This window comes from Aegilops tauschii, chromosome 2 (assembly GCF_002575655.3).
Source record: "Aegilops tauschii subsp. strangulata cultivar AL8/78 chromosome 2, Aet v6.0, whole genome shotgun sequence".
In the NCBI taxonomy this organism is placed as follows: domain Eukaryota; kingdom Viridiplantae; phylum Streptophyta; class Magnoliopsida; order Poales; family Poaceae; genus Aegilops; species Aegilops tauschii.
In genome coordinates, this window is record NC_053036.3 from 530,252,539 (window position 1) to 530,278,259 (window position 25,721).

General features: G+C 42.3%; 1 pseudogene; it reads right to left on the reverse strand.

Annotated features, from left to right (window-relative positions):
* Window positions 1-10,252: 10,252 nt before the first annotated feature.
* LOC109782716 (uncharacterized) lies at window positions 10,253-16,214 on the reverse strand (annotated as a pseudogene).
* Between the last annotated feature and the right edge of the window lie 9,507 nt (window positions 16,215-25,721).

A 25,721-nucleotide genomic window follows, 5' to 3' on the forward strand; every position in this document is an offset into this window, starting at 1 on the left:
CCTGCAGGGAAGATCGTTATTCGAATACCGTGTCCACGGTAATGGACGTTCAGACTTATATCTTGATCTCATACAACTAGAAATGGATACTTAAGTTATGTGGCTCCGGGATTGCTTTCTCGCAGGGAGTCGAGGAAGGATCTCTCGGCATTATTGTTACAACATGCTTGATAATTAAACTGCTATTCTTTCCTCTTCTTTATGCTGCAAGATGCTTGGAGATGCTTGAAGATGCTAGTCTTCGATAGGCTAGGACTTCCCCCCTATTCTGGCATTCTGCAGTTCAGTCAACAGATACAGCCCTTTCATTTGATACCAAGGCATACTTAGTTTAGATCTGATGCTTGCGAGTACTTTGGATGAGTACTCACGGTTGCCTTCCTTCCCCTTTTCCCCTTCTTTCTTCTTTCTGGTTGTTGCAACCAGATGGTGGATCCCTGAAGCCAGATGCCACCGCCGACGGATACTACTACATGGAGGCCACCGAAGACCAGGAGTAGTTAGGAGGTCCCAGGCAGGAGGCCTTGTCTCTTCGATCGTGTTGCTTTTGTGCTAGCCTTCTTAAGGCATCCTTGTCTAACTTATGTCTATACTCAGATATTGTTGCTTCCGCTGACTCTCGTGTATCAAGCTTGTATTCGAGCCCTCGAGGCCCCTAGCTTGTAATATGAAGCTTGTATTATTTCATTTTGTGTCTAGAGTTGTGTTGTGATATAGTCCCGTGAGTCCCTGATCTTGATCGTACACAGTTTCGTGTATGATTAGTGTACGGTCGAATCGGGGGCATCACACCGCAACCTTCTGTACCCGTGAGATCCCATCTTGGGGCCTTTTCCGGCGTCCTGCCGGAGGGGGCATTGATCATGGTGGGCTTCTACATCAACACCATAGCCTCTCCGATGATGTGTGAGTAGTTTACCTCAGACCTTCGTGTCCATAGTTATTACCTAGATGGTTTCTTCTCTCTCTTTGGATCTCAATACAAAGTTCTCCGCGATTCTCTTGGAGATCTATTCGATGTAATCTTCTTTTGCGGTGTGTTTGTCGGGACCGATGAATTGTGGGTTTATGATCAAGTTTATCTATGAACAATATTTGAATCTTCTCTGAATTCTTTTATGTATGATTGGTTATCTTTGCAAGTCTATTTGAATTATCAGTTTGGTTTGGCCTACTAGATTGATCTTTCTTGCAATGGGAAAAGTGCTTAGCTTTGGGTTCAATCTTGCGGTGTCCTTTCCCAGTGACAGCAGGGGCAGCAAGGCACGTATTGTATTGTTGCCATCGAGGATAACAAGATGGGGTTTATATCATATTGCATGAGTTTATCCCTCTACATCATGTCATCATACTTAAAGCGTTACTCCGTTCTTATGAACTTAATACTCTAGATGCATGCTGGATAGCGATCGATGTGTGGAGTAATAGTAGTAGATGCAGGCAGGAGTCAGTCTACTTGTCGCGGACGTGATGCCTATATACATGATCACACCTAGATATTATCATAACTATGCTCAATTCTATCAATTGCTCGACTGTAATTTGTTCACCCACCGTAATACTTATGCTCTTGAGAGAAGCCACTAGTGAAACCTATGGCCCCCGGGTCTATTCTCCATCACATTAATCTTCCAACACTTAGCTATTTTTATTGTCGTTTATTTTACTTTGCATCTTTATCATAAAAATACCAAAAATATTATCTTATCATATCTATTAGATCTCACTCTCGTAAGTGACCGTGAAGAGATTGACAACCCCTTTATCGCGTTGGTTGCGAGGTTCTTATTTGTTCGTGTATGTGCGAGGGACTTGAGCATGGTCTCCTACTGGATTGATACCTTGGTTCTCAAAAACCGAGAGAAATACTTACGCTACTTTACTGCATCACCCTTTCCTCTTCAAGGGAAAACCAACGCAGTGCTCAAGAGGTAGCAAGAAGGATTTCTGGCACCGTTGCCGGGGAGATTCGCGCCAAGTCAAGTCAACTCAAGACATACCAAGTACCCATCACAAACTCTTATCCCTCGCATTACATTATTTGCCATTTGCTTCTGATTTTCCTCTCCCCCACTTCACCCTTGCTGTTTTATTCGCCCTCTCTTTCTGTTCGCCTCTTTTTCGCTTGCCTCTTGTTTGCTCGTGTGTTGGATTGCTTGCTTGTCACTATGGCTCAAGACAATACCAAATTGTGTGACTTTACCAATACCAACAACAATGATTTTCTTAGCACTCTGATTGCTCCTCTTACCGATGCTGAGTCTTGTGAAATTAATGCTGCTTTGTTGAATCTTGTCATGAAAGATCAATTCGCCGGCCTTCCTAGTGAAGATGCCGCTACCCATCTAAATAGCTTTGTTGATTTGTGTGATATGCAAAAGAAGAAAGATGTGGACAATGATATTGTTAAATTGAAGCTATTTCCTTTTTCGCTTAGAGATCATGCTAAAGCTTGGTTTTCGTCTTTGCCTAAAAATAGTATTGATTCATGGAATAAGTGCAAAGATGCTTTTATCTCTAAGTATTTTCCTCCCGCTAAAATCATCTCTCTTAGAAACGATATCATGAATTTTAAGCAACTTGATCATGAACATGTTGCACAAGCTTGGGAGAGGATGAAATTAATGATACGTAATTGCCCTACACATGGTTTGAATCTTTGGATGATTATACAAACATTTTATGCCGGATTGAATTTTGCTTCTAGAAATCTTTTATATTTGGCCGCAGGAGGCACTTTTATGGAAATCACTTTAGGAGAAGCTACTAAACTCCTAGATAATATTATGGTTAATTATTCTCAATGGGACAATGAAAGATCTACTAATAAAAAAGTGCATGCGATAGAAGAAATTAATGTTTTGAGTGGAAAGATGGATGAAATTATGAAATTATTTGCTACTAAAAGTGTTTCTTCTGATCCTAATGATATGCCTTTGTCTACTTTGATTGAGAATAATAATGAATCTATGGATGTGAATTTTGTTGGTAGGAATAATTTTGGTAACATCGCGTATAGAGGAAACTTTAATCCTAGGCCATTCCCTAGTAATTCCTCTAATAATTATGGTAATTCCTACAACAATTCTTATGGAAATTTTAATAAGATGCCTTCTAAATTTGAGACTAGTGTTAAGGAGTTTATGAATTCACAAAAGAATTTTAATGCTTTGCTTGAAGAAAAATTGCTTAAAGTTGATGAATTGGCTAGGAACGTTGATAGAATTTCTCTTGATGTTGATTCTTTGAAACTTAGATCTATTCCACCTAAGCATGATATCAATGAGTCTCTCGAAGCCATGAGAATTTCCATTGGTGAGTGCAAAGAAAGAACCGCTAGGATGCGTGCTAAGAAAGATTGCTTTGTGAAAGCGTGTTCTTCTAATTTTTATGAGAATAAAGATGAAGATCTAAAAGTTATTGATGTGTCTCCTATTAAATCTTTGTTTTGCAATATGAACCTTGATAATGATGGGACTCAATATGAGCCACCTTTACTTAGAAGGCGTTCCAAAAATTTGGAGTTTTTAGATCTTGATGCAAAAATTGGTAAAAGTGGGATTGAAGAGGTCAAAACTTTAGAAATCAATGAACCCACTATTTTGGAATTAAAGGAATTTAATTATGATAATTTCTCTTTGATAGATTGTATTTCCTTGTTGCAATCTGTGCTAAATTCTCCTCATGCTTATGGTCAACATCAAGCTTTTACCAAACATATCGTTGATGCTTTAATGCAATCTTATGAAGAAAAACTTGAGTTGGAAGTTTCTATCCCTAGAAAACTTTATGATGAATGGAACCTACTATTAAAATTAAAATTAAAGATCATGAATGCTATGCTTTGTGTGATTTGGGTGCTAGTGTTTCCACAATTCCAAAAACTTTGTGTGATTTGTTAGGTTTCCGTGAATTTGATAATTGTTCCTTGAACTTGCACCTTGCGGATTCCACTATTAAAAAACTTACGGGAAGAATTAATGATGTTCTTATTGTTGCAAATAGGAATTATGTGCCCATAGATTTTATTGTTCTTGATATAGATTGCAATCCTTCATGTCCTATTATTCTTGGTAGACCTTTTCTTAGAACGATTGGTGCAATTATTGATATGAAGGAAGGGAATATAAGATTCCAATTTCCGTTAAGGAAAGGCATGTAACACTTCCCTAGAAATAAAATAAAATTACCTTATGAATCTATTATGAGAGCCACTTATGGATTGCCTACCAAAGATGGCAATACCTAGATCTATCCGTGTTTTTATGCCTAGCTAGGGGCGTTAAACGATAGCGCTTGTTGGGAGACAACCCAATTTTATTTTAGTTTTTTGCTTTTTGCTTCTGTTTAGGAATAAATATTTGGTCTAGCCTCTGGTTAGATTTGTTTTTATGTTTTAATTAGTGTTTGTGCCAAATTAAACCTATAGGATTTTCTTGGATGATAGTTATTTGATCTTGCTGAAAATTCCAGAAACTTTCTGTTCACGAAAACAATTGTAAAAAATTACCAGAACGTGATATAATATTGATTCCAATTGCGGCAGATCAATAAAAAAATTATTTAGGTCGTCCTATTTTGTCTGAATTTTTAGAGTTCCAGAAGTTTGCGTTAGTTACAGATTACTACAGACAGTTCTGTTTTTGACAGATTCTGTTTTTCGTGTGTTGTTTGCTTATTTTGATGAATCTATGGCTAGTAAAATAGTTTATCAACCATAGAGAAGTTGGAATACATTAGGTTTAACACCAATATAAATAAAGAATGAGTTCATTACAGTACCTTCAAGTGGTGTTTTGTTTTCTTTCGCTAACGGAGCTCACGAGATTTTCTGTTAAGTTTTGTGTTGTGAAGTTTTCAAGTTTTGGGTAAAAGATTTGATGGATTATGGAACAAGGAGTGGCAAGAGCCTAAGCTTGGGGATTCCCATGGCACCCCAAGATAATCTAAGGACACCTAAAAGCCAAAGCTTGGGGATGCCCCGGAAGGCATCCCCTCTTTCGTCTTCATCCATCGGTAACTTTACTTGGAGCTATATTTTTATTCACCACATGATATGTGTTTTGCTTGGAGCGTTTTGTATGATTTGAGTCTTTGTTTTTTAGTTTGCCACAATCATCCTTGCTGTACACACCTTTTGAGAGAGACACACTTGAGTTGGAATTTGTTAGAATACTCTATGTGCTTCACTTATATCTTTTGAGCTATGTAGTTTTTGATCTAGTGCTTCACTTATATCTTTTAGAGCACGGTGGTGGATTTGTTTTATAGAAACTATTGTTCTCTCATGCTTCACTTATATTATTTTGAGAGTCCTACAAAACAGCGTAGTAATTTGCTTTAATTATGATAGGCATTCAAGATTACTAAAAAAATTCTTATGAGTGTGTTGAATACTATGAGACGTTTGATGCTTGATAATTGTTTTGAGATATGAAGATGGTAATATTAGAGTCATGCTAGTTGAGTAGTTGTGAATTTGAGAAATACTTGTGTTAAAGTTTGTGATTGTCGTAGCATGCACGTATGGTGAACCGTTATGTGATGAAGTCGGAGCATGATTTATTTATTGATTGTTTTCCTTATGAGTGGCGGTCGGGGACGAGCGATGGTCTTTTCCTACCAATCTATCCCCCTAGGAGCATGCGCGTAATAGTTTGCTTTGATAACTTGTAGATTTTTGCAGCAAGTATATGTGTTCTTTATGACTAATGTTGATTCCATGGATTATACGCACTCTCATCCTTCCACAATTGCTAGCCTCTCTAATACCGCGCACTTTTCACCGGTATCATACACCCACCATATACCTTCCTCAAAACAGCCACCATACCTATCATGGCATTTCCATAGCCATTCCGAGATATATTGCGATGTAACTTACCACCGTTCCGTTTGCTATGACACGCTCCATCATTGTCATATTGCTTTGCATGATGATGTAGTTGACATCGTATTTGTGGCAAAGCCACCGTTCATAATTTTTATACATGTCACTCTTGATTCATTGCATATCCCGGTACTCCGCCGGAGGCACCCACATAGAGTCATATTTTGTTCTAAGTATTGAGTTGTAATTCTTGAGTTGTAAAGAAAATAAAAGTGTGATGATCATCATTATTAGAGCATTGTCCCAAGTGAGGAAAGGATGATGGAGACTATGATTTCCCCATAAGTCGGGATGAGACTCCGGACTAAAAAAAGAAAGGCCATAAAAAAAGAAGAGAAAAGGCCAAAGACAAAAAATTGAGAGAAAAAGAGAGAAGGGACAATGCTACTATCCTTTTACCACACTCGTGCTTCAAAGTAGCACCATGATCTTCATGATAGAGAGTCTCCTATGATATCACTTTCATATACTAGTGGGAAATTTTCACTATAGAACTTGGCTTGTATATTCCAATGATGGGCTTCCTCAAAATGCCCTAGGTCTTCTTGAGCAAGTAAGTTGGATGCACACCCACTTAGTTTCTTTTGTTGAGCTTTCATATACTTATAGCTCTAGTGCATCCGTTGCATGGCAATCCCTACTCACTCACATTGATATCCATTGATGGGCATCTCCATAGCCCGTTGATACGCCTAATTGATGTGAGACTATCTTCTCCCTTTTTTGTCTTCTCCACAACCACCATTCTATTCCACATATAGTGCTATGTCCATGGCTCACGCTCATGTATTGCGTGAAGATTGAAAAGTTTGAGAACACCAAAAGTATGAAACAATTGCTTGGCTTGTCATCGGGGTTGTGCATGATTAAATACTTTGTGTGATGAAGATAGAGCATAGCCAGACTATATGATTTTGTAGGGATAACTTTCTTTGGCCATGTTATTTTGAGAAGACATAATTGCTTAGTTAGTATGCTTGAAGTATTATTATTATTTTTATGTCAATATTAAAAAATTTTCTTGAATCTTTCGGATCTGAACATTTATACCACAATTAAGAAAATTACATTGAAAATTATGCCAAGTAGCATTCCACATCAAAAATTATGTCTTTATCATTTACCTACTCGAGGACGAGAAGGAATTAAGCTTGGGGATGCTTGATACGTCTCCAACATATCTATAATTTTTTATTGTTCCATGCTATATTATATTCTGTTTTGGATGTTTAATGGTCTTTATTATACACTTTTATATTATTTTTGGGACTAACCTATTAACTGGAGGCCCAGCCCAAATTGCTGTTTTTTGCCTATTTCAGTGTTTCGCAGAAAAAGAATATCAAACGGAGTCCAAACGGAATGAAACCTTCGCGAACGTGATTTTCAGAACAAACGTGATCCAGAGGACTTGGAGTCTACGTCAAGCAATCAACGAGGAGAGCACAAGGCAGGGGGCGCGCCTACCCCCCCCCCCCCCCCCCCCGCGGCGCGCCCTCCACCCTCGTGGAGCCCTTGTTGCTCCACCGACGTACTTCTTCCTCCTATATATACCTACGTACCCCCAAACCATCAGAGGCATCCACGAAAACCTAATTCCACCGCCGCAACCTTCTGTACCCGTGAGATCCCATCTTGGGGCCTCTTCCGGCGTCCTGCCAGAGGGGGCATTGATCAGGGAGGGCTTCTACATCAACACCATAGCCTCTCCGATGATGTGTGAGTAGTTTATCTCAGACCTTCGGGTCCATAGTTATTAGCTAGATGGTTTCTTCTCTCTCTTTGGATCTCAATAGAAAGTTCTCCTCGATTCTCTTGGAGATCTATTCGATGTAATCTTCTTTTGCGGCGTGTTTGTCGGGACCGATGAATTGTGGGTTTATGATCAAGTTTATCTATGAACAATATTTGAATCTTCTCTGAAATATTTTATGTATGATTGGTTATCTTTGCAAGTCTCTTCGAATTATCAGTTTGGTTTGGCCTACTAGATTGATCTTTCTTGCAATGGGAGAAGTGCTTAGTTTTGGGTTCAATCTTGTGGTGTCCTTTCCCAGTGACAGCAGTGGAAGCAAGGCACATATTGTATTGTTGCCATCGAGGATAACAAGATGGGGTTTATATCATATTGCATGAGTTTATCCATCTACATCATGTCATCATACTTAAAGCGTTACTCCGTTCTTATGAACTTAATACTCTAGATGCATGCTGGATAGCGGTCGATGTGTGGAGTAATAGTAGTAGATGCAGGCAGGAGTCGGTCTACTTGTCGCGGACGTGATGCCTATATACATGATCATACCTAGATATTCTCATAACTATGCTCAATTCTATCAATTGCTCGACAGTAATTTGTTCACCCACCGTAATACTTATGCTCTTGAGAGAAGCCACTAGTGAAACCTATGGCCCCCGGGTCTATTCTCCATCACATTAATCTTCCAACACTTAGCTATTTTTATTGCCGTTTATTTTACTTTGCATCTTTATCATAAAAATACCAAAAAAATATCTTATCATATCTATCAGATCTCACTCTCGTAAGTGACCGTGAAGGGATTGACAACCCCTTTATCGCGTTGGTTGCGAGGTTCTTATTTGTCTGTATAGGTGTGAGGGACTTGAGCGTGGTCTCCTACTGGATTGATACCTTGGTTCTCAAAAACTGAGGGGAAATACTTACGCTACTTTACTGCATCACCCTTTTCTCTTCAAGGGAAAACTAACACAGTGCTCAAGAGGTAGCAATGCCGAACTAACGAAAAACTCACCCGAAGGGGAGAGACTCCAGGAGATGCTGTCAGGCGACTGAGACAACGCCAGCGGGACGCCCTCCCTCAGCCTATCCCATTGTAGCACCTCGTCCTGACCAAATGAGCGACGAAACGCGCTGTTCCACTGTCCATCCAGACAGGCCGCGGAGACTAGGATAACCGGGTTAACGCAGATCGCGAAGAGCCTAGGAAAGCTCATGCGCAACGGCTCCTCGCCCAGCCAGGGTCAAGCAAAAATTGGGTGTTATTCCCATTACCCACAGAAAAGGTGACGCCCAGATGTATCTCCTCCTTTATTTTCTGGATAGACGTCCAGAATTGAGACCCAGCCAAGCGTGAGCAGGCAAGAGCAGCTCACCCCGCAGGTATTTAGCCGGAATAAGCCGCAGCCACAAACCCCCCTCACCCCGAAGGATCAACCAAACTCACCGCAAACATGAGCGCAACATTCATGTGGCAGGCTGCCGTGATACCTAGCCCACCCCTATCCTTGGGCAAGCAGATATCCGCCCACTTGACCATGTGGTATTTTGGGATGTCTAGCTACGAGGGCTTCAACCTCCCGGCAGTACATGAGGTCGTGCTTGTTGAATAGGTGCAACCGGGTACCACCAGCATGTCTCTTGCTTGGAGCCTCTAGTCCTCCTCTTGCGATTGAGGACATCACGAACGCCGTCGGTACAAGCGAGTGTGGAGGCCCCGACAGGGAGGCGGGGCATGGAGCGACGTTCTCCTGCCTCGTCGCATGAAGGAGTCGCCGACCATGGTGACAACGAGGGCACCGCGACACATCAAGGGCAAAGATCGACGCTCCTGGTTGCTGGCCGGTGGCAGACGATGTCTACTAGCCCGTCAATCTCCTGGAGGAAGGGTGAACGCGCATGGTTGCAGCGCCGCCGTTTGAGCTGCCTCGTCATCATCTAACTAGCGACATGCGTGTCAGTATGGGCGCGACCCTTGGCGGCGTTGTGCCCTTTGAAGGGAAAACGTCCGTCGCGTCATGACAGCGTGTCATGCAAGAGAAATCCGTTGCGGTCGTTGCGCTCGTGGGCATGGTGATGAAGACTGGGTTGAAGGAGATACGAAGCCTTAACCCCTACTCAGCGCTAGTTGTCGACGAGTGAACGTCGATATCGAAGATCTTTGAGACAAATTTGAGTTGTTCGACTTTGTTTATCCAGGTTTGAACCACCGAGAAGGTGTAACACTATAAGTCCTGCATGATATTCTTGATGTGGTTGTGCGTGAGTGTTCTCTCTTACATGATCTAAAAAAAACATCCCCTATGGCCTTGGTTCCTCCCTGATATATCCCGGGGGAGACCACATCGGCATCTACCTCTTCCTAACAAATAAGACTTCAGCAAGCCACATGTTACTTCTGCCATCCGAAACAAGCAATGATATGGAGATTGTGTGACCAATCAAGGGCGTGACTGCATCTAAAAGAGCATGAGTTTCTTTCCCTTGAAGTAACCGTACATAGGCGGCGCGCGGCCAGATTTGGGATCAAAGACCTCATCATCATCATCAGATTTATCCTCATCCACATAGTCAGGATTGCGCCAGCGAGGCATGGGCACAGGCCACCTGCAGTTCAATTCAATGAAATAATTTGTCCAAAACTTAACCCCAGCTTAATATGCATCAGAATACCAACCTGTTTAACTTAGTTTTGTTATCTTCATCCATTTTCCAGAAAGGCGCTCCAGAGGGATCACTATCATTGCCAACTTCACCAAGTTCACTGTCAAACATACCAATAATAAGATTATGCTTCAGCAAGCTTCTTAAAATATTTAGAAAAGAACTTATGTGATATGTACTTGAATACCTTTTTGTCTCAAACGATGCTAGAATTTTGTAAATGTCCACCAATAACAGGAAAGGGGTCCCTATTCTCTTATCATAGAAGTTCATGCCAATAACATCCCCATCAAGACTAACAAGAGGGCCTCCAATCCCAGCCTAGCAAGTTGACATGAACAAGCTGTGATTTTTGTTTTCCAAATATATATTGCTAGCCCACTCGTTCCTACGCAACTATACTTCCCTTTTCCAGAAATACAAGGCGTATTTTGTCTGTCCAAATTCAAGCTTTGACCACTGATTAATCCAGTAGTATCTAGGTTTTGACAAAAAAATTGATTCATATTCCAAAGTACTTTCTCATGGCCATGTTAACTGCCAGCAAAATAATGCAGGGGCATTTACAGTCAAAGCTCGCTTTTGGACAATCAAAATATGCCTTGTAAAAAAACAGAGGAGTATTTATTATCACCACGAAAAAATAGGGAATAAAAAAATACAGGATTACCTTACTGATTTTACACGTGGAAGTTACGAGGAAATCGCAATCGAGTGTGCCTGTCCAGAAAACCAGATCCCCGCTAGTAGCCATTAACATGCCTGATTTGAAGCAACGCCCTACAGCTGCTACTTTAAAATAAAATCCTTTTTCCAACGAAGCAGAGTATTTGATGGACGAAGAGCAGGGTAATCCTTCACACTGACTAGAGCAACGTTGTAATGTAGACTATAATGTAGTAATTGTAGAAATTATAGGATGGATGGATATTGTGTTGTTGTATGTTATTGATCTGACACTCATAGGGGTATATATAGAGTACAACGTGCGGTGAGACTTGGAGTACAAGACATGTCATGGTATATTAAAACTAATTCTATCTTCATCTCTCCTTATCTCTAACTAAACACGTTTATATTCTAACATTCCCCCTCAGTCGTAGCGGGAGTGAAGCGGACGAGTACGATTGAATTTGAAGTCTTGTGCTTTCGTCGTCTTCTCTGCTGCGCCATCATCAACTGCGTCTCTGATGGGTCGGCACCTAGGGTGGTGACTGCGTCCCCTTCTGGTGCCTTCCTCTTGTCTCTCCTCTCTTTCCTCCCGCAGTCACAGCGGGAGTGGCGTGAACGCTGGTGACGACGCGGATGCTGTTGACTGGAGTTGTTGCCGATATGTTGCTGTAGACATAGCCATTAATGTCAATGTCGAGGTAGCCAATCATGGTGATGTAGCCATGGTCGAGGTAGTCGTGGTCGATGGTGTGGTCGTCATGGATGATGAGGCCGCACAAAGCCTGGAGGCGCAAAAAAAGCGCTATGACGGAGCTGCAGACGTGGACGATGCACCTTGCGGATGTCAGAGGGTGCCGTCGACGACGAGTCCGCCGGTTTTGCCAAGACCGGAGGAAACCCATCGAGCACACACCGGTTTTGCCAGAACCATGTGGCCGTGTAGGGTCGTCACTGTAGTGACGCCGTGTCGATGCAGTCGTGTTGTCGTGGATGACGCGGTCGATGCCGTCGTCGTGACGCGGTCATTGCCGTCGTCATGGTCGCGTCTTGCAGAAAAGTCTGTCAGAGGACGCTAGGTGTCCATCTTGTGGACAAGGCAGCGACGGTGTGTTGACGAAAATGTTGGTGAAGACCACGTTGATGAAGACCTTGGCGATGAAGTGTCGGCGATGGCGTCGCAGCGGCGTGTCGACGATAATGTGTCGCTTGAAGGCGTCCCTCGCGGCGACCAAGTGTCGATGCCGTGTCGCGCCCGAGAAGGCGTGTGGGTAATGCATGTCGATGTTGCTTCTCGTAGTGTGCTCGGCGATGATCTTGACTTGTAGTCTACAACTCGATGTCGTGGTTCGGCCCGGTGTAGTTCGGCTTGATACAGTGCAGATCGGTCGGTGTGGTCGTTTGCCTTGATGTAGATGACATGTCGGCGCGCAGAACGTCAATGGAGTCGGCGTAGCAGGCTTGGAGAAGGCTCGGACCTACGGCAGATCAGATCACGATGATCATGTCGATGCGTCTGCGTTTGCAGAAGTGGTCCTCGTATCGGCTCCGGCGCACACCGTGACCTCCAGTTTTGCCCATTGATGTTGCGTTTGCCCCACCGGGAGCACAACTCGGAACCAACCCATGTGGATCGGCATGGAGGAAGGCCGGTGTAGATGGCGTGTACGAACGCCTGGGGCTCGCATGGCCGCTGCTGTCGAGGGGCCCGCTGCAGGATGTACGAACATGCATGGCTATCTTGCCTCCGTTGGTGGATGCATACACCACGGATCGAGGTAGCTTGGAGGCTGGGGGTGTCTAGACGCGGATCGATGAAGTCGCGCTCCGTGGAGCCGTCTAGACGCGAGTCCCGACGGCGCGAGTCGATGTAGATTGGGCCGCGGTCCTGTTGCCCGCCTGGTGTCGACGTAATCCTACGCGGCCGACTGGTGACCGCCGATCATCGCCCGTGGTGTTGACGTAGATCGCGTTGGGAATGGGCAGAGACGCAGGGAACCGGAACCGCTGCTTGCATGCGTTAGCGCGGCCCGAGGGTTTGAAGAACTTTCGATCTTACACGCAACAATGGATCTGCACTGATTTTTCACAAAGATTGGAGGGTCCGATTGAGTTTATTTGGTGGCTAAAAGAACTAATCTACTGGATTTCAAAAATTGGAATTGATCTAATTGATTTGGTCTAAACTATGGAACCGACCTGATCTTTTGATCGATCGGGTGCCGCGCCCCGGGGAGAGGAGATTAATCTCCCCGTGGGCGGCGCGCTGCAGAAGTGGTGGAGAAAACCTAGGATCGGCGTCGTGAGACTAACCGCTCTGATACCATGTAGAAATTATAGGATGGATAGATATTGTGTTGTTGTATGTTATTGATCTGACCCTCATAGGGGTATATATAGAGTACAACGTGCGGTGAGACTTGGAGTACAAGACAAGTCATGGTATATTAAAACTAATTCTATCTTCATCTCTCCTTATCTCTAACTAAACACGTTTATATTCTAATAGTAATGTCCCTTCTCTATATTGGCTGTTAAGCAACACTTCAATCTGTAAATAATACAGTGATGAGACTTAAGCATCACCTTAAAAGAACAGCGGCCACAGAACAAGGAGCACCAACCCTCAAGTTTTCAACAATCTTGTTCTCATCACCAGAATTTCTAACCAAGCTTCCTGATGTCAAAATTATCGTAGATCCATTCCATTCAATAAAAAAACCCGTGCATGCAAAATACCTCTTTTCTCCTGCGTACCATGATTCTGGCTATTAGCTAGTTGTAATCAAACCAGAGATGAAATAGTAAATCGCACAATTCTGTAAAATCACCATTAAATGAAGCCAGTGCGACAACATTGCGATTTATGTTAGAAGCACTTTTAGTAAATTTTCTCCAGACACCTTCACCATGTATGTCGCCAAAAGTCTCTTCAAAAGTATCAACTAAAATCATGCCAGCTGGAGAAATATACATTGTAGAATAGTTGTTAGTGGTACATGGTTGCTGTAAAAGGTCAGCAAATTTAGAAGCAGTGACACACCTCCTAACATGGAGGATGGTAACTTAGGGTAACCCATGGAGTCTAGATCTAACTGCTCCTGGTTGAGTAAATCTCCATGTACTGCTGCAACAAGATCAAGTTGTCAGCACTAACATATGCTAATACTATATATGAAAAATAAATTCACATAAGTTCTCCACATGATTAGCATGTAACAATAGTTAAATCATGATAACAACCTGAGCAACAGCTAACGTTAGAAGCATGGATGAACATACCCAAGAATGTAGTGTACATAATACTAATGGATAAGATCTAACAATATAAGGGTACAAGTGAAAAGGCTAGACTAGTTGATATACAATAATACAAATGTAAACACTAGATTTGCAGCTTCTAAATAAATGCCATTGCAAACTGCAACAATTTGCAGAATACCACAATGTTGAGCAGTCCCGAGGAGTGCCTGTGTGCTCTCACCTTCTGGATGGCTGTTAGATTTCACACATGTGGGTCTTACTGCAAGAGTGACTAGTTGATTACTGACCAAAATGTAAAATGGACCAAACCAGTGCATTAATACGCAAAATGGTGCCAAAACGACCTACATGGGTAGAATCATAGGCAAGGAATAAGATAGATAGAGGACCCCAAGTCGTGTGAAAAATGACATGATCATAATGGACATTCCAATAAAACATAAAGTTTTCAACATTGGCACAAGAAAGGAAACATGACTAATCTTAGTACAAGAGAATTGTGAATCTGTGATACATCAGATATGCCAAAGGTTGGCAAATATTTTGGTTGAGCTGGCCAAGAAACAAGTTAATATTAAAAGTAAACACTGTGAACAGCAAAACGTAGATGCCAAATAGGCTAAGGAACAACAGTGGATGATCCAGATTGTTGCATGCATATGTTGTCTAGCACGCAAGAAGGCTTACCTTATTAGCTCTTTTATGAGAAGAGCTAACGTAGAATACAGCCAGTGAACACAAGGACATACATCGATAGACATACCTGTAAACCTCTGAAGTTTTTGGCCGTGCAAGACCAGTCTTCTTTTGCTGAGATATCCAGTAATCCTCCAGATGCTTGAGAATTGTGCCCCATGGTAGGAAAACGGCTCTTCTAGTAGTCAGAAAAAGGTTCATGCCAACAACCTTCCCATCAACAGAAAGAAGTGGCCCACCTTCCCAAGTCTAATAACAGAACAAAGGTGACAGGCAACAAGGGTTAAATTTGAACAAAGTGAAGTTGTATAGAACAACAGTTAAATAAAAATAAAAACCATTCTTATTGCCTCCATGCATAAATAAAATGCGCATATCGTCATAAAAGTGTACCTCTGAGATTTTACAATCAAGATCTTCAGCATCCTCAGATACCCTTGAATCACCATCCAATTCCACATTCTTGGCCATTATTTCACCAGAGACACCACGCCCTATAACTACTAATAGCTCACCATGGGGCCGAATTTCTAGTGCAGGTTGGAAAGATCCAACCTGAACATTTTCAAGGAAGGCATGGACATTGACAACAGCAAAGTTGCGATCTAAATCAAATTCAGCCATCCCCCCATATAAACTTCATTGCCTTCATGGCGCACTTCAATCTAGAAAAAGATAAGGCAAGAAATAAGCACACAATTACCAGAAGTAAGCAAATCATTAAAGGATGATTGTTAGCGCCAACCTTCAAGTCATCATGGTCTTTATTCGTACCATTGAGAGCTCTAACAAAACTTGCAGAAGTCAGAAACCTTGTATGGTAGCGCCCCTGGCGTTCAATAGCTATGCCCGAGCATGAAAATAAGACTGTGTCTCCTACAGAAGATCGCAATTTAAATCATTTATATCTGGTTGTGTTTCAATATATTTTGTTGGAAAACTGAGAATACTAAGCACATATAATCACCATTGCACAAAGTAATAGAGGCGACACTTCTAGACAAATATGATATTAGCCCATCACTAAGCCTGGACCGAACACCTTGATCACAGTCCCCAAGGAAACGACCTGGTTGAAGGAAATAAAACATTAAGGCAACTGTGAATAATCAATTAAAGCTCGAAAATGTGGTGTGTGTGTGGGGGGGGGGAGGAGTAGCAGAAAAGAGGAAGATCTACCATACTTGAGACCAATGATTCATTCTTGGAAGCTTTTCTACTCTTAGGAAAGCTTCTAGTGAGATGATCACCGCCTCTCTTAGCTTTCCGCATCTTTTTCAAGACTGGAGCAGAACTTTCTTTAAGAAAGTAAAACAATAGGGCAAAATGTGGGGTCATAAGTGGTGAAGCAACAGTATAAAACCATAACCGAGAAACTAATCAGGAACGCTAATAATGGCCTTATGTTAGGGTTGCTTGAGACACCAACAATGATAATTTTTTGGTTGGGGGCCCCAAAGAAGCTGGCCGAATAGCATCATTTCTTAGCTCAATTACCAACTATCAACTATAGCATGGAGTGCTGACATGAAAAGGCGTTTGCATTGTTACACCTGATGTCCAACTGTATTTTGCTCCCCCAAAACATACTGTAGGGTTTACCACAATCACAACTGAAGAAAAGAGCTCACTTATACCCCATCTTTTTTGGCGCAGGTTGTTAACCCTGGCAAATTTATTTCATTGATCATGGTTATTTTAGTATTTTGATCATGGCAAATTTAGTTAACAAATCATGACAAATTTTATTTTCTCGTTAATTAACCATGGCAAAAAAAATCATTTTCATCATGGTAAATTTAGTAATTGACCACTACAAATTTAGTTTATACATCATGGCAAATTATAGTTTCATGTATTTGCATGTTAAATTTACTTTAATTTCCAAGACGATGGCAAATTTTTAGTAGATCATCATGACAATTTGAGTTTACCATGGCAACTTTACAAGACGATGTCAAAATTTTCTTACCATGGCAAATTCACTAGACGTCGCACAGCAAATTCACAAACATGCCCATGGCAAGTTTCTTTTTTTCAAGCCGATGTCAAACTTTTTTTGCCATGGCAACTTTCTTTTTTCAAGACGATGTAAAACTTTTCTTACGATGGATTTTTTTAGTGAATTTGCCATGGCAAAATTCACTAGATGCCCCACGGCAAATTGACTAACATGCCCATGGCAAGTTTCTCTTTTCAAGCCGATGTCAAACTTTTTCTTCCCATGGCAACTTTCTTTTTTCAAGACGATGTCAAACTTTTATTACCATGGCAAATTTTTCATGCAAATTCACTAGATGTCCCACGGAAATTCACTAACATGCCCATGGCAAGTTTCTTTTTTCAAGCCGATGTCAAACTTTTCTTGCCATGGCAACTTTCTTTTTTCAAGACGATGTCAAACTTTTCTTACGATGGATTTTTTTAGTGAATTTGCCATGGCAAAATTCACTAGATGCCCCACGGCAAATTCACTAACATGCCCATGGCAAGTTTCTCTTTTTAAGCCGATGTCAAACTTTTTATTGCCATGTCAACTTTCTTTTTTCAAGACGATGTCAAACTTTTATTACCATGGCAAAAAAATTTAGCAATTTTTTCATGCAAATTCACTAGATGTCCCACGGAAAATTCACTAACATGCCCATGGCAAGTTTCTTTTTTCAAGCCGATGTCAAACTTTTCTTGCCATGGCAACTTTCTTATTTCAAGATGATGTCAAACGTCACTAGATGTCCCACGGCAAATTCACTAACATGCCCATGGCAAGTTTCTTTTTTCAAGCCGATGTCAAACTTTTCTTGCCATGGCTACTTTCTTTTTTCAAGACGATTTCAAACGTCACTAGATGCCCCACGGAAAATTCACTAACATGCCCATGGCAACTTTCTTCTTTCAAGACGATGTCAAACTTTTCTTACCACGGCAATTTTTTAGTGAATTTGCATGGCAGAATTCACTAGATGTCCCACGGAAAATTCACTAACATTCCCATGGCAAGTTTCTTTTCTTCAACCCGATGTCAAACTTTTCATGCCATGGCAACTTCTTTTTTCTAGACGATGTCAAACTTTTCTTACCGTGGCAATTTTTTTAGTGAATTTGCCATGGCAAATTTACGTAAATTCCCATGGCAATTTTTTATTTTTATTGCCATGGCAAGTTTTACTTGTTTTAGTTTTTATTTGCCATGGCTAATTTACCTTTATTAACATGGAAAATTTACCTAAATTCCCATGGCATTTTTAACTTTTATTGCCATGGCAAGATTTACTATTTATTTGACCTGTGTTAACATGGCTGATTTTACTTTTTTTGCCATGTCAAATATATGCAAATTTTAATATGATTTTGGTTATGATCATGGCAATTTTAACTATATGCACCATGACCATCTTTTCTTCCTTTTTGCAGCATGGCAAATTTCTTTTGCACGGGACCATGGCAAATTAAGTAACATTTTTGCCTTTGTTCAGATTCACCATCACAATTTTTGTACTAAATTTTCTTTTTTTATCGTGCATGTTTTATTTTGGTAACGTATTGAACGTAGCCATTTTTTGTGCGTCTCAGTTGGCAATTAATCACTCATTGTAAATCCTAATGCAGTATCATTGTCTGAATTTTCTGTATTATACAGTTTTTTCTCTACTAGTTTTACATCTGTCTAAATTTTCTCTATATTTTTGGTGCAAAGGGTTTTTTGTTTGGGCCAGGAAGCTAGTATTGGGCCTGTCTGGTCAAGCGTTCGTGCTCAGAGGCTGTTCCTATCGAACAGAACAGTTTGGTCGATGGCTACTCCCGTGCCGAACGATACGTTCGGGCTGGTGCCTCCCCAGACTGAACGTTCGGCCGTTATCGACGTCCTAATCCATTGCACAACTCTATATACTTCAAATTATTCTATTTCCTCCACCAAATTCGTGCAGATCTAAAGATAATCCAAGAAGGCAAGTTACCTTCTTTTTGGGCAGCACAAGAGGCTGACCAGCGTCAACTTGGGTGCCTTGGCTCGTCCCGTACTCCCAGGGGCTGCGGTTCAACGGCGGGATCTTGTACAGTCGGTGAACGTACGAGGCGGGGCAGACACCGTGAGGCTGGGCCGGCTCGTGGAAGGAAGGACGAGCCTCCACAGGCGACGAGGAGGGGCTGATTTTCAATGGCGGCGAGGTGGCTCGAGCGCCGGCGGCGGCGAAACCTTTTTATTTGATGGCAGGAGACGGCTCCAGAGTTGTTGAGGGTACGCTGGTTTCTCCAGTCCGTGGGAGGCCCAAATAAGGGGATCAGCGGCCTCATATTTTTTACCATTACAAATTAAATGTTTTTCTTCGCTCAAAAAAAATTAAATGTTTTCCATGACAAATTGTATTGTTTGACGATGGCAAGTTTAGTTGACGAGCAAGATAAATTCGTCTTAGTTTATTATTATTTAAAAAAAATCGAGCTTGCAAATTAAATTTTCCATCATCGCGCCAATATAAATTTCCATGCCTAAAAAGAAAAAGTTGGCCACCCTAAAATACTTGCAGACTGCTCCAATTGGCACAAGATGTCCCTTCAATCGCTTCGTGCATTTCCCCAGGAAGCCAAATAATTTGGCACACTTTCTTGCTAAACATGTTTATGATTTGAATTTGATGTATTGGTGGGATGATGACCCTCCTAACTTTCTTCTCCCGCATGTTTGAAGGATGTAACTATTTTAAACCAGCAATAAAGTGCCAAATGGATTCCCAAAAAAAACACGGGGATAAAAGTTGTAAAATTATTTTCCTGTTTGAGAGGAGAAAGCCGATTTTTGTTCGTTGTTGAACAAAGCCAGAGCTATGTCTTATCCGTATTGATTCCTAGCTTACAGGCGAAGCGACTATCAGACCGGCCAATTAGTGTAGGTCGCTCGCTGCTGCTTGTGTCCCTATAGGTTCGCTCTGCAAATGTTTTGTTTTCCTTCATTTCTACCGGCTCTCTTTGGTTTTTCTTTCTTCATCTTATTTTGTTTTTTCATCACTTTTCTTCGGGTTTTCTTCATTATATTTCAGTCTTCTTTGCTTTTTCACTGACTTTTTTTGGTTTTTCTCTCCTCGTAATTCTTTGATTTCTTTGTGTCTTTGTTTTTCTTTTTATTTATTCGTCGTTTTCTATCGGTTTTGTTTTTAAAAGCATGTCCATTTTTTTTCAAAATATGTACATTTTTAGCGCATACGTGAAACTTTTCTTTGACATGTGTTGGAAATTTTCTAAATATATGACGTATATTTTTTAAATACATGTTGTGGATACTTTTTCAAATACACGGTAACATTTTTTAAATATGCGATGTATATTTTTAATGATAATAAATAGTTTTTAAGCTACGTGGATTTTTTTCACATTGTATGAACATTTACTAAAATTTACGAACATATTTTTGAAACATGTGGATATTTCTTAAAATGTAAAGTACATTGTTTTAATGGAAATAAACATTTTCTAAACTACACAGAGATTTTTTTTAAATGTATAAACGTTTTCTTAAATGTAACATATTTTTAAATCATACAAAAAAATAGTTTTACATTATGCAAGCATTTTTTTCTATATTGTATAAACTATTTTGAAATGAAATCGCATACAAACTTTTGAATTTTGGAACATGTTTTAATTGTCATGACCATATTTATTGAAAGTTATCAACATTTTTTTAAAACTATGCTAACATTTTGTTATATCATGTCAATATTTTAAAAATTCATGATTTATTTTTTTTGTCAAATTTTCGTTTTGGAATACATGCATTTTAGATTCTTTTCAAAAATTTGAGCAATAGATAATAAACTAAAAGAACAAACGACTGGAAAAACAAAGGAGAAAAACTAACAAGCCTATGCAGGAACCTAGGCCGGCACAACAGTCTCGCGCTTGATTCACCCCGTGAACAAGCGGTCCCAAACAGGGCCATATTAGGTTAGCAAATTGCAGCCATCGGATTGGTACCGGATGGACCGGAGCTGAAACCTTTTTTTTTTTGCAAATGGGGAGATTTTATTGATTAGGTGGATTCACCCGTACAAAGTCTCACTACAATCTCACATGGCCCCGAACGCAATGAAATAGCAGTGCAAGGGGAAGAGCGAAGCGACCTAGTTTAGCTCTCTTTTTTTTTTAGGATCAGCTCAACTCTCTTTTAATGACAGCAAACGTATGGTCTCTACCAGAGGCAAGTAAGCGTCGAACCTCGCTGACGAGGGCCGAGACAGGCGACCGACTCGTAGAAGAGTCGCTGGTCATGGTAGCAGCGACAGTGCTATCCGTCTCCAGGATAAGGGGAAGCTGGTTACAAAGTGCTTCTGGGGCGCTGGAGCATATAATCAGGAAATGGCGGCAGCCTCACAAAATTACATGACCCTGTTCCTATCCGAGAACCATACCTGTACCCCCATTGCCATCCTTCTCCGAGAAAGCACCATCATCAAGTTTCGTCCACCCCGATGGCGGGGCTAGCCAACGGCTGGGTGGTCTTTTTCCTCAACATGTGATAGTGGCTTTGGCGTTGCATCAGTGTTTTTTTTTTTTTTTTTTTTTTGAAACGGAGCGTTGCATCACTGTTGATCACCATCTTGTTGCCTTTGCCAAAGTCTCCATCCTGACCCGTCTCCGTGCCACGACCACGAGGAATCGGTCGCATACCGCCACCGCCGGACCAGGTGCACCCGGGCTGTTTGGTGGCGTGAGCACGACTGTAGCGACGGAGTACTGATCATGCCGCACGCACAGCATGGAGTTGGGTCTCCAAGATAAAGGGAAGCTAACTACAATCTATACTTCAATATGCCGACGATACGATTCTCTTCATGGATCATTGACCTCGAGAAAACGAGAAATCTGAAATTAATTTTATCCGCATTCGAGCAACTCTCAGGTCTTAAGATCAATTTTCACAAAAGTGATTTGTTTTATTTTGGCGAGGCTCAAGACGACTCCCACCTATACGCCGAACTATTCGGATGCGGTTGGGCCAGTTTTCGATCACATATTTGGGGATACCGATAGATTATCAGAGACTCACAAATGCTGAATGGAAACACGTCGAAGAAAGACTGCAAAAAAGACTTAGCAGTTGGAAAGGTAAACTGCAGTCTCTGGATGGAAGATTGGTCTAAATTCAATACTAAGTAACATGGTACTATATATGATTTCCTTCTTCCAATTGCCAAAAAGAGTTTTACATAGATTGGATTATTTTCGATCAAGATTCTTTTGGTAAGGAGATAGCGAGAAAAAGAAATATCGACTGGCTAAATGGAGTTTGGTTTGCCGTCCCAAAGACCAAGGCGGGTTGGGCATTCATGACCTTGAGGTTAAGAATAGGGCCCTCCTCGGTAAATGGTTGTTTAAATTATTGACGAAAGATGGTGTATGGCAAACCCTCCTCGGAAGGAAATATGTGGGTTTTAAGGCGGTATCTCAAGTATACTGGAAGCCTGGGGATTCTCACTTTTGGGCAGGTCTGATGGCTAGGAAGAAATATTTCTTCTCCTATGGATCCTTCTCAATTAAGGACGGCTCGAAAATTAGATTCTGGGAGGATAAGTGGCTAGGAAATGCCACACTCCGAGAACAATATCCGGCTCTATACAACATTGTGCGTCACAAGGGTGATACTATCGCCACGGTAATGGAATCATTTCTGCCAAATGTGATGTTCAGAATAGATTTAATTGGACCCAGACTTCAATCATGGTACATCCTGCTCCAGCTATCGGGGGTTGGGTGCGACATATGCCAATGGATGGCTTATCATGGTGGGAGCGAGTAGAACGTCGTCGGTGCCTGGAAGCGGGATAAGGCGTAGACACGAACGCCGGCGCACTTTACCCAGGTTCGGGGCTCTCCTAGGAGATAACACCCCTAGTCCTGCTCTGCGGGGTCTCCGCATGATCACTAAGTCAATAGTGAGTACAATGGTGCTCCTGGAGCTGTATGCTAGAGGTAGGAGACGGCAAGGCTAGCTCTCTCCTTTCTCTATGGGTCGGTCTAGTTCTAGAAGGTTGGGAACCCTTTGCATGGGTGCCCCGGGGGGTTTATATAGGCCTACCCCCCAGGGGTACAATAGTAATCCGGCCGGGTGTGGGACCCGGCTGTCAGTCTCTCTGGTGGCCGGCTTCTCCGCCGGCTGCTAGGGCCCGCCGCCTGGTGGGCCCTGCCGACTGGTCTGGTACGGAGCCGACAGGCCGCCTCTGCCGCTCGCGGGTCTTGTCGGCTGCTGACTGTAGGGGAACGCGACAGAAAACGAAAATTTTCGGTATAGCGAGCACGCCCAGGACCACTATGGAGACTGCATACAAGGTTTGATCTGATCCGTACCGACTCGAAGCGCAGCGGAAGAAGAGTCGGTGCAGATCCCCGCAGCTAGGATTTACAACCTCCCAACCGCGAGGATGTACTCCTTCTCCGGACAGCCCTTCGGGAGGCGGTCGGATAGTCCCCCGGACAATGTCACGGACAGCCCTTCGGGAGGACCCTCGAAACTCGGACGGAGACTCGGACAACCCTTCGGGAGGACACTCGAACAGCCCCTCGGGCAAAAGATCGAAACTACAATCTCTCTACAAGGTTGCACACATACGGTGTCAGCTATCCGGCAGGGCTTCGCCGTCCAGAACTAGTTCCTGCCGGAACCTAGACAGCCTTACGGCTCTACGAAACTCTTTTCGTGGGAGGGAGAGAAGAAGCCAGATAATGCATGGCTTGTGTATGAGAGCAAGGGATGAGTTTTGGGCTGCCCACTCCTCCTCTATTTATAGGAAAGCCAAGGGGTAGGGATGGCTCACAAAAACCCAAAGTGCCCATGCAAATGTCACACATGAAGGGCATAATGGGGAGTGAAGTGGAGCTCCATGGAGCCCCACACATGTGGCCGGCCAACCCCCTTGGGGGACCCCCATGAGGAGCATGCTTGGCCCCCAAGCCCTTCTAGAAGCCTTTTGGAGATATCCCAAAAGGTGACTCACCATAAAATATCCCAAAAAGCACTTTCACTATTCACGACGACATTTTTCAGCGTCTGTTCGAACTGAAAATATTTATGTGGGCTTAGAACATTTCCAGTACCCACCAAAATTATTTTCAACGCGTTCCGAAACAATTCCGGTTTAGTGATTTTCATCTGCGAAAAGCATCTGAAGTGGCTCCGGCAGCTCCGGAACATTTCCGGTTTTTATCTCAGAAAATTCCAAAAAGCTTCCAGAATGATTCTGGCATCCTCCAAGAATTATCAGGCATGTGCCGAAACCAATTTGACTTAATGGTGTATCCCGAAACAACTTTTCGGTATCATCGAAACTTATCCGATGACCTCTCTCTGCGGTACGATTCCGCTGTCCGAAACTTTTTGGTGTCCGAAACTTTTTCGGTGATTTTCTCTCAGACTCCCTGTCTAGTATTCAGCAGATAGATGACCCTTAAGCATGTGACCCTATAGGTTCGGTGAAGTATGGACATGACCTGGAACCCCTTTCGATCGATGATCAACATCGGAGCCGTGGACACCCATATTGACCCCTATACCCACACGAATGAATATTCGAGTGAACCTCCAGTTGCAGTGAGCTATTCCTGTTGCTTCGCGATATGTCACAAACACCCGAGGTGAGATTTATTGCATGCCCATGGACGAACAATTTGTCCACCATGCAAGTTACCTCGTTACCGATTTTGTTCTCTTTTCTCGTTTCCGTGTTCCGGCATCCCAGTGATCAAATCACAATGTGTCTGGCCAGACGATGATGGATACCGTTACACCGAGAGGGCCCGAGTATATCTCTCCATCGTCGGAGGAGCAAATCCCAATCTTGAGCTATCTTGTTACTTCCTATACTTTTCCGTGAACCCGAAAGCTGCCGTAATAGCCACCCAGTTACGGATGACGTTTAACAAACCCCAAAGTTCACGAAGCAAGCACGAAGGAACTTGATACTCTCATGGTCTAAGGAATTATGCAAACATTAACTATCTCAATGATATTAACCATAAACTTGTGACGAAGGTATCTCATAGCATAACATCAATCCGGGTTGATTCAACACAAGCGTTCTACCAAACTTGTGCCCTCAAAATTGCCGGCATAGTCATGCCCATGATCAGGAAACAGGATCATCATGCAATACTTGAGCTAGTCTTAGAGGCAAGACTAGGAATATATTTTACCGTTTATTATACCACACGTGCATATGACTTCCCTCCGAGCCTCGTGGATATTGTAGACTCGAGAATCATTGCAGTTATAGCATGGATCATAAACATTCATTACAAACTTGGAGATACAAAATAACTGTTATTACTGCCTCTAGGGCATATCTCCTACAGACTCCCATTTGCACTAGAGTCATAATCCAGTTACATGGCTTCCCTAACACCAATGGCTATCCGGTGCTGCTCATGTTTTGCTCGTGGTAGAGGCTTTGTCATCGGGTCTGACACGTTCAGATCCGTGTGAACTTTGCGTACTTTCACTAAACCCTCTTCGACATGATGTCGAATGAGTTTATATTTGCGTTGAATATGTCTTGTCTTATGGTGCGAACTTGGCTCCCTTGCCTGAGCCACGGCGCCACTATTATCACAATAGATCTCCACCGGGTCCTGGGCACTAGGAACCACACCAAGGTCTTCAAGAAATTGTTTGATCCATACCGCCTCCTTGGAGGCTTCTGAAGCAGCAACATATTCCGCCTCCGTCGTAGAATCCGCCACAGTCTTTTGTTTGGAACTTTTCCAATCAACTGCGCCGCCATTCAATAT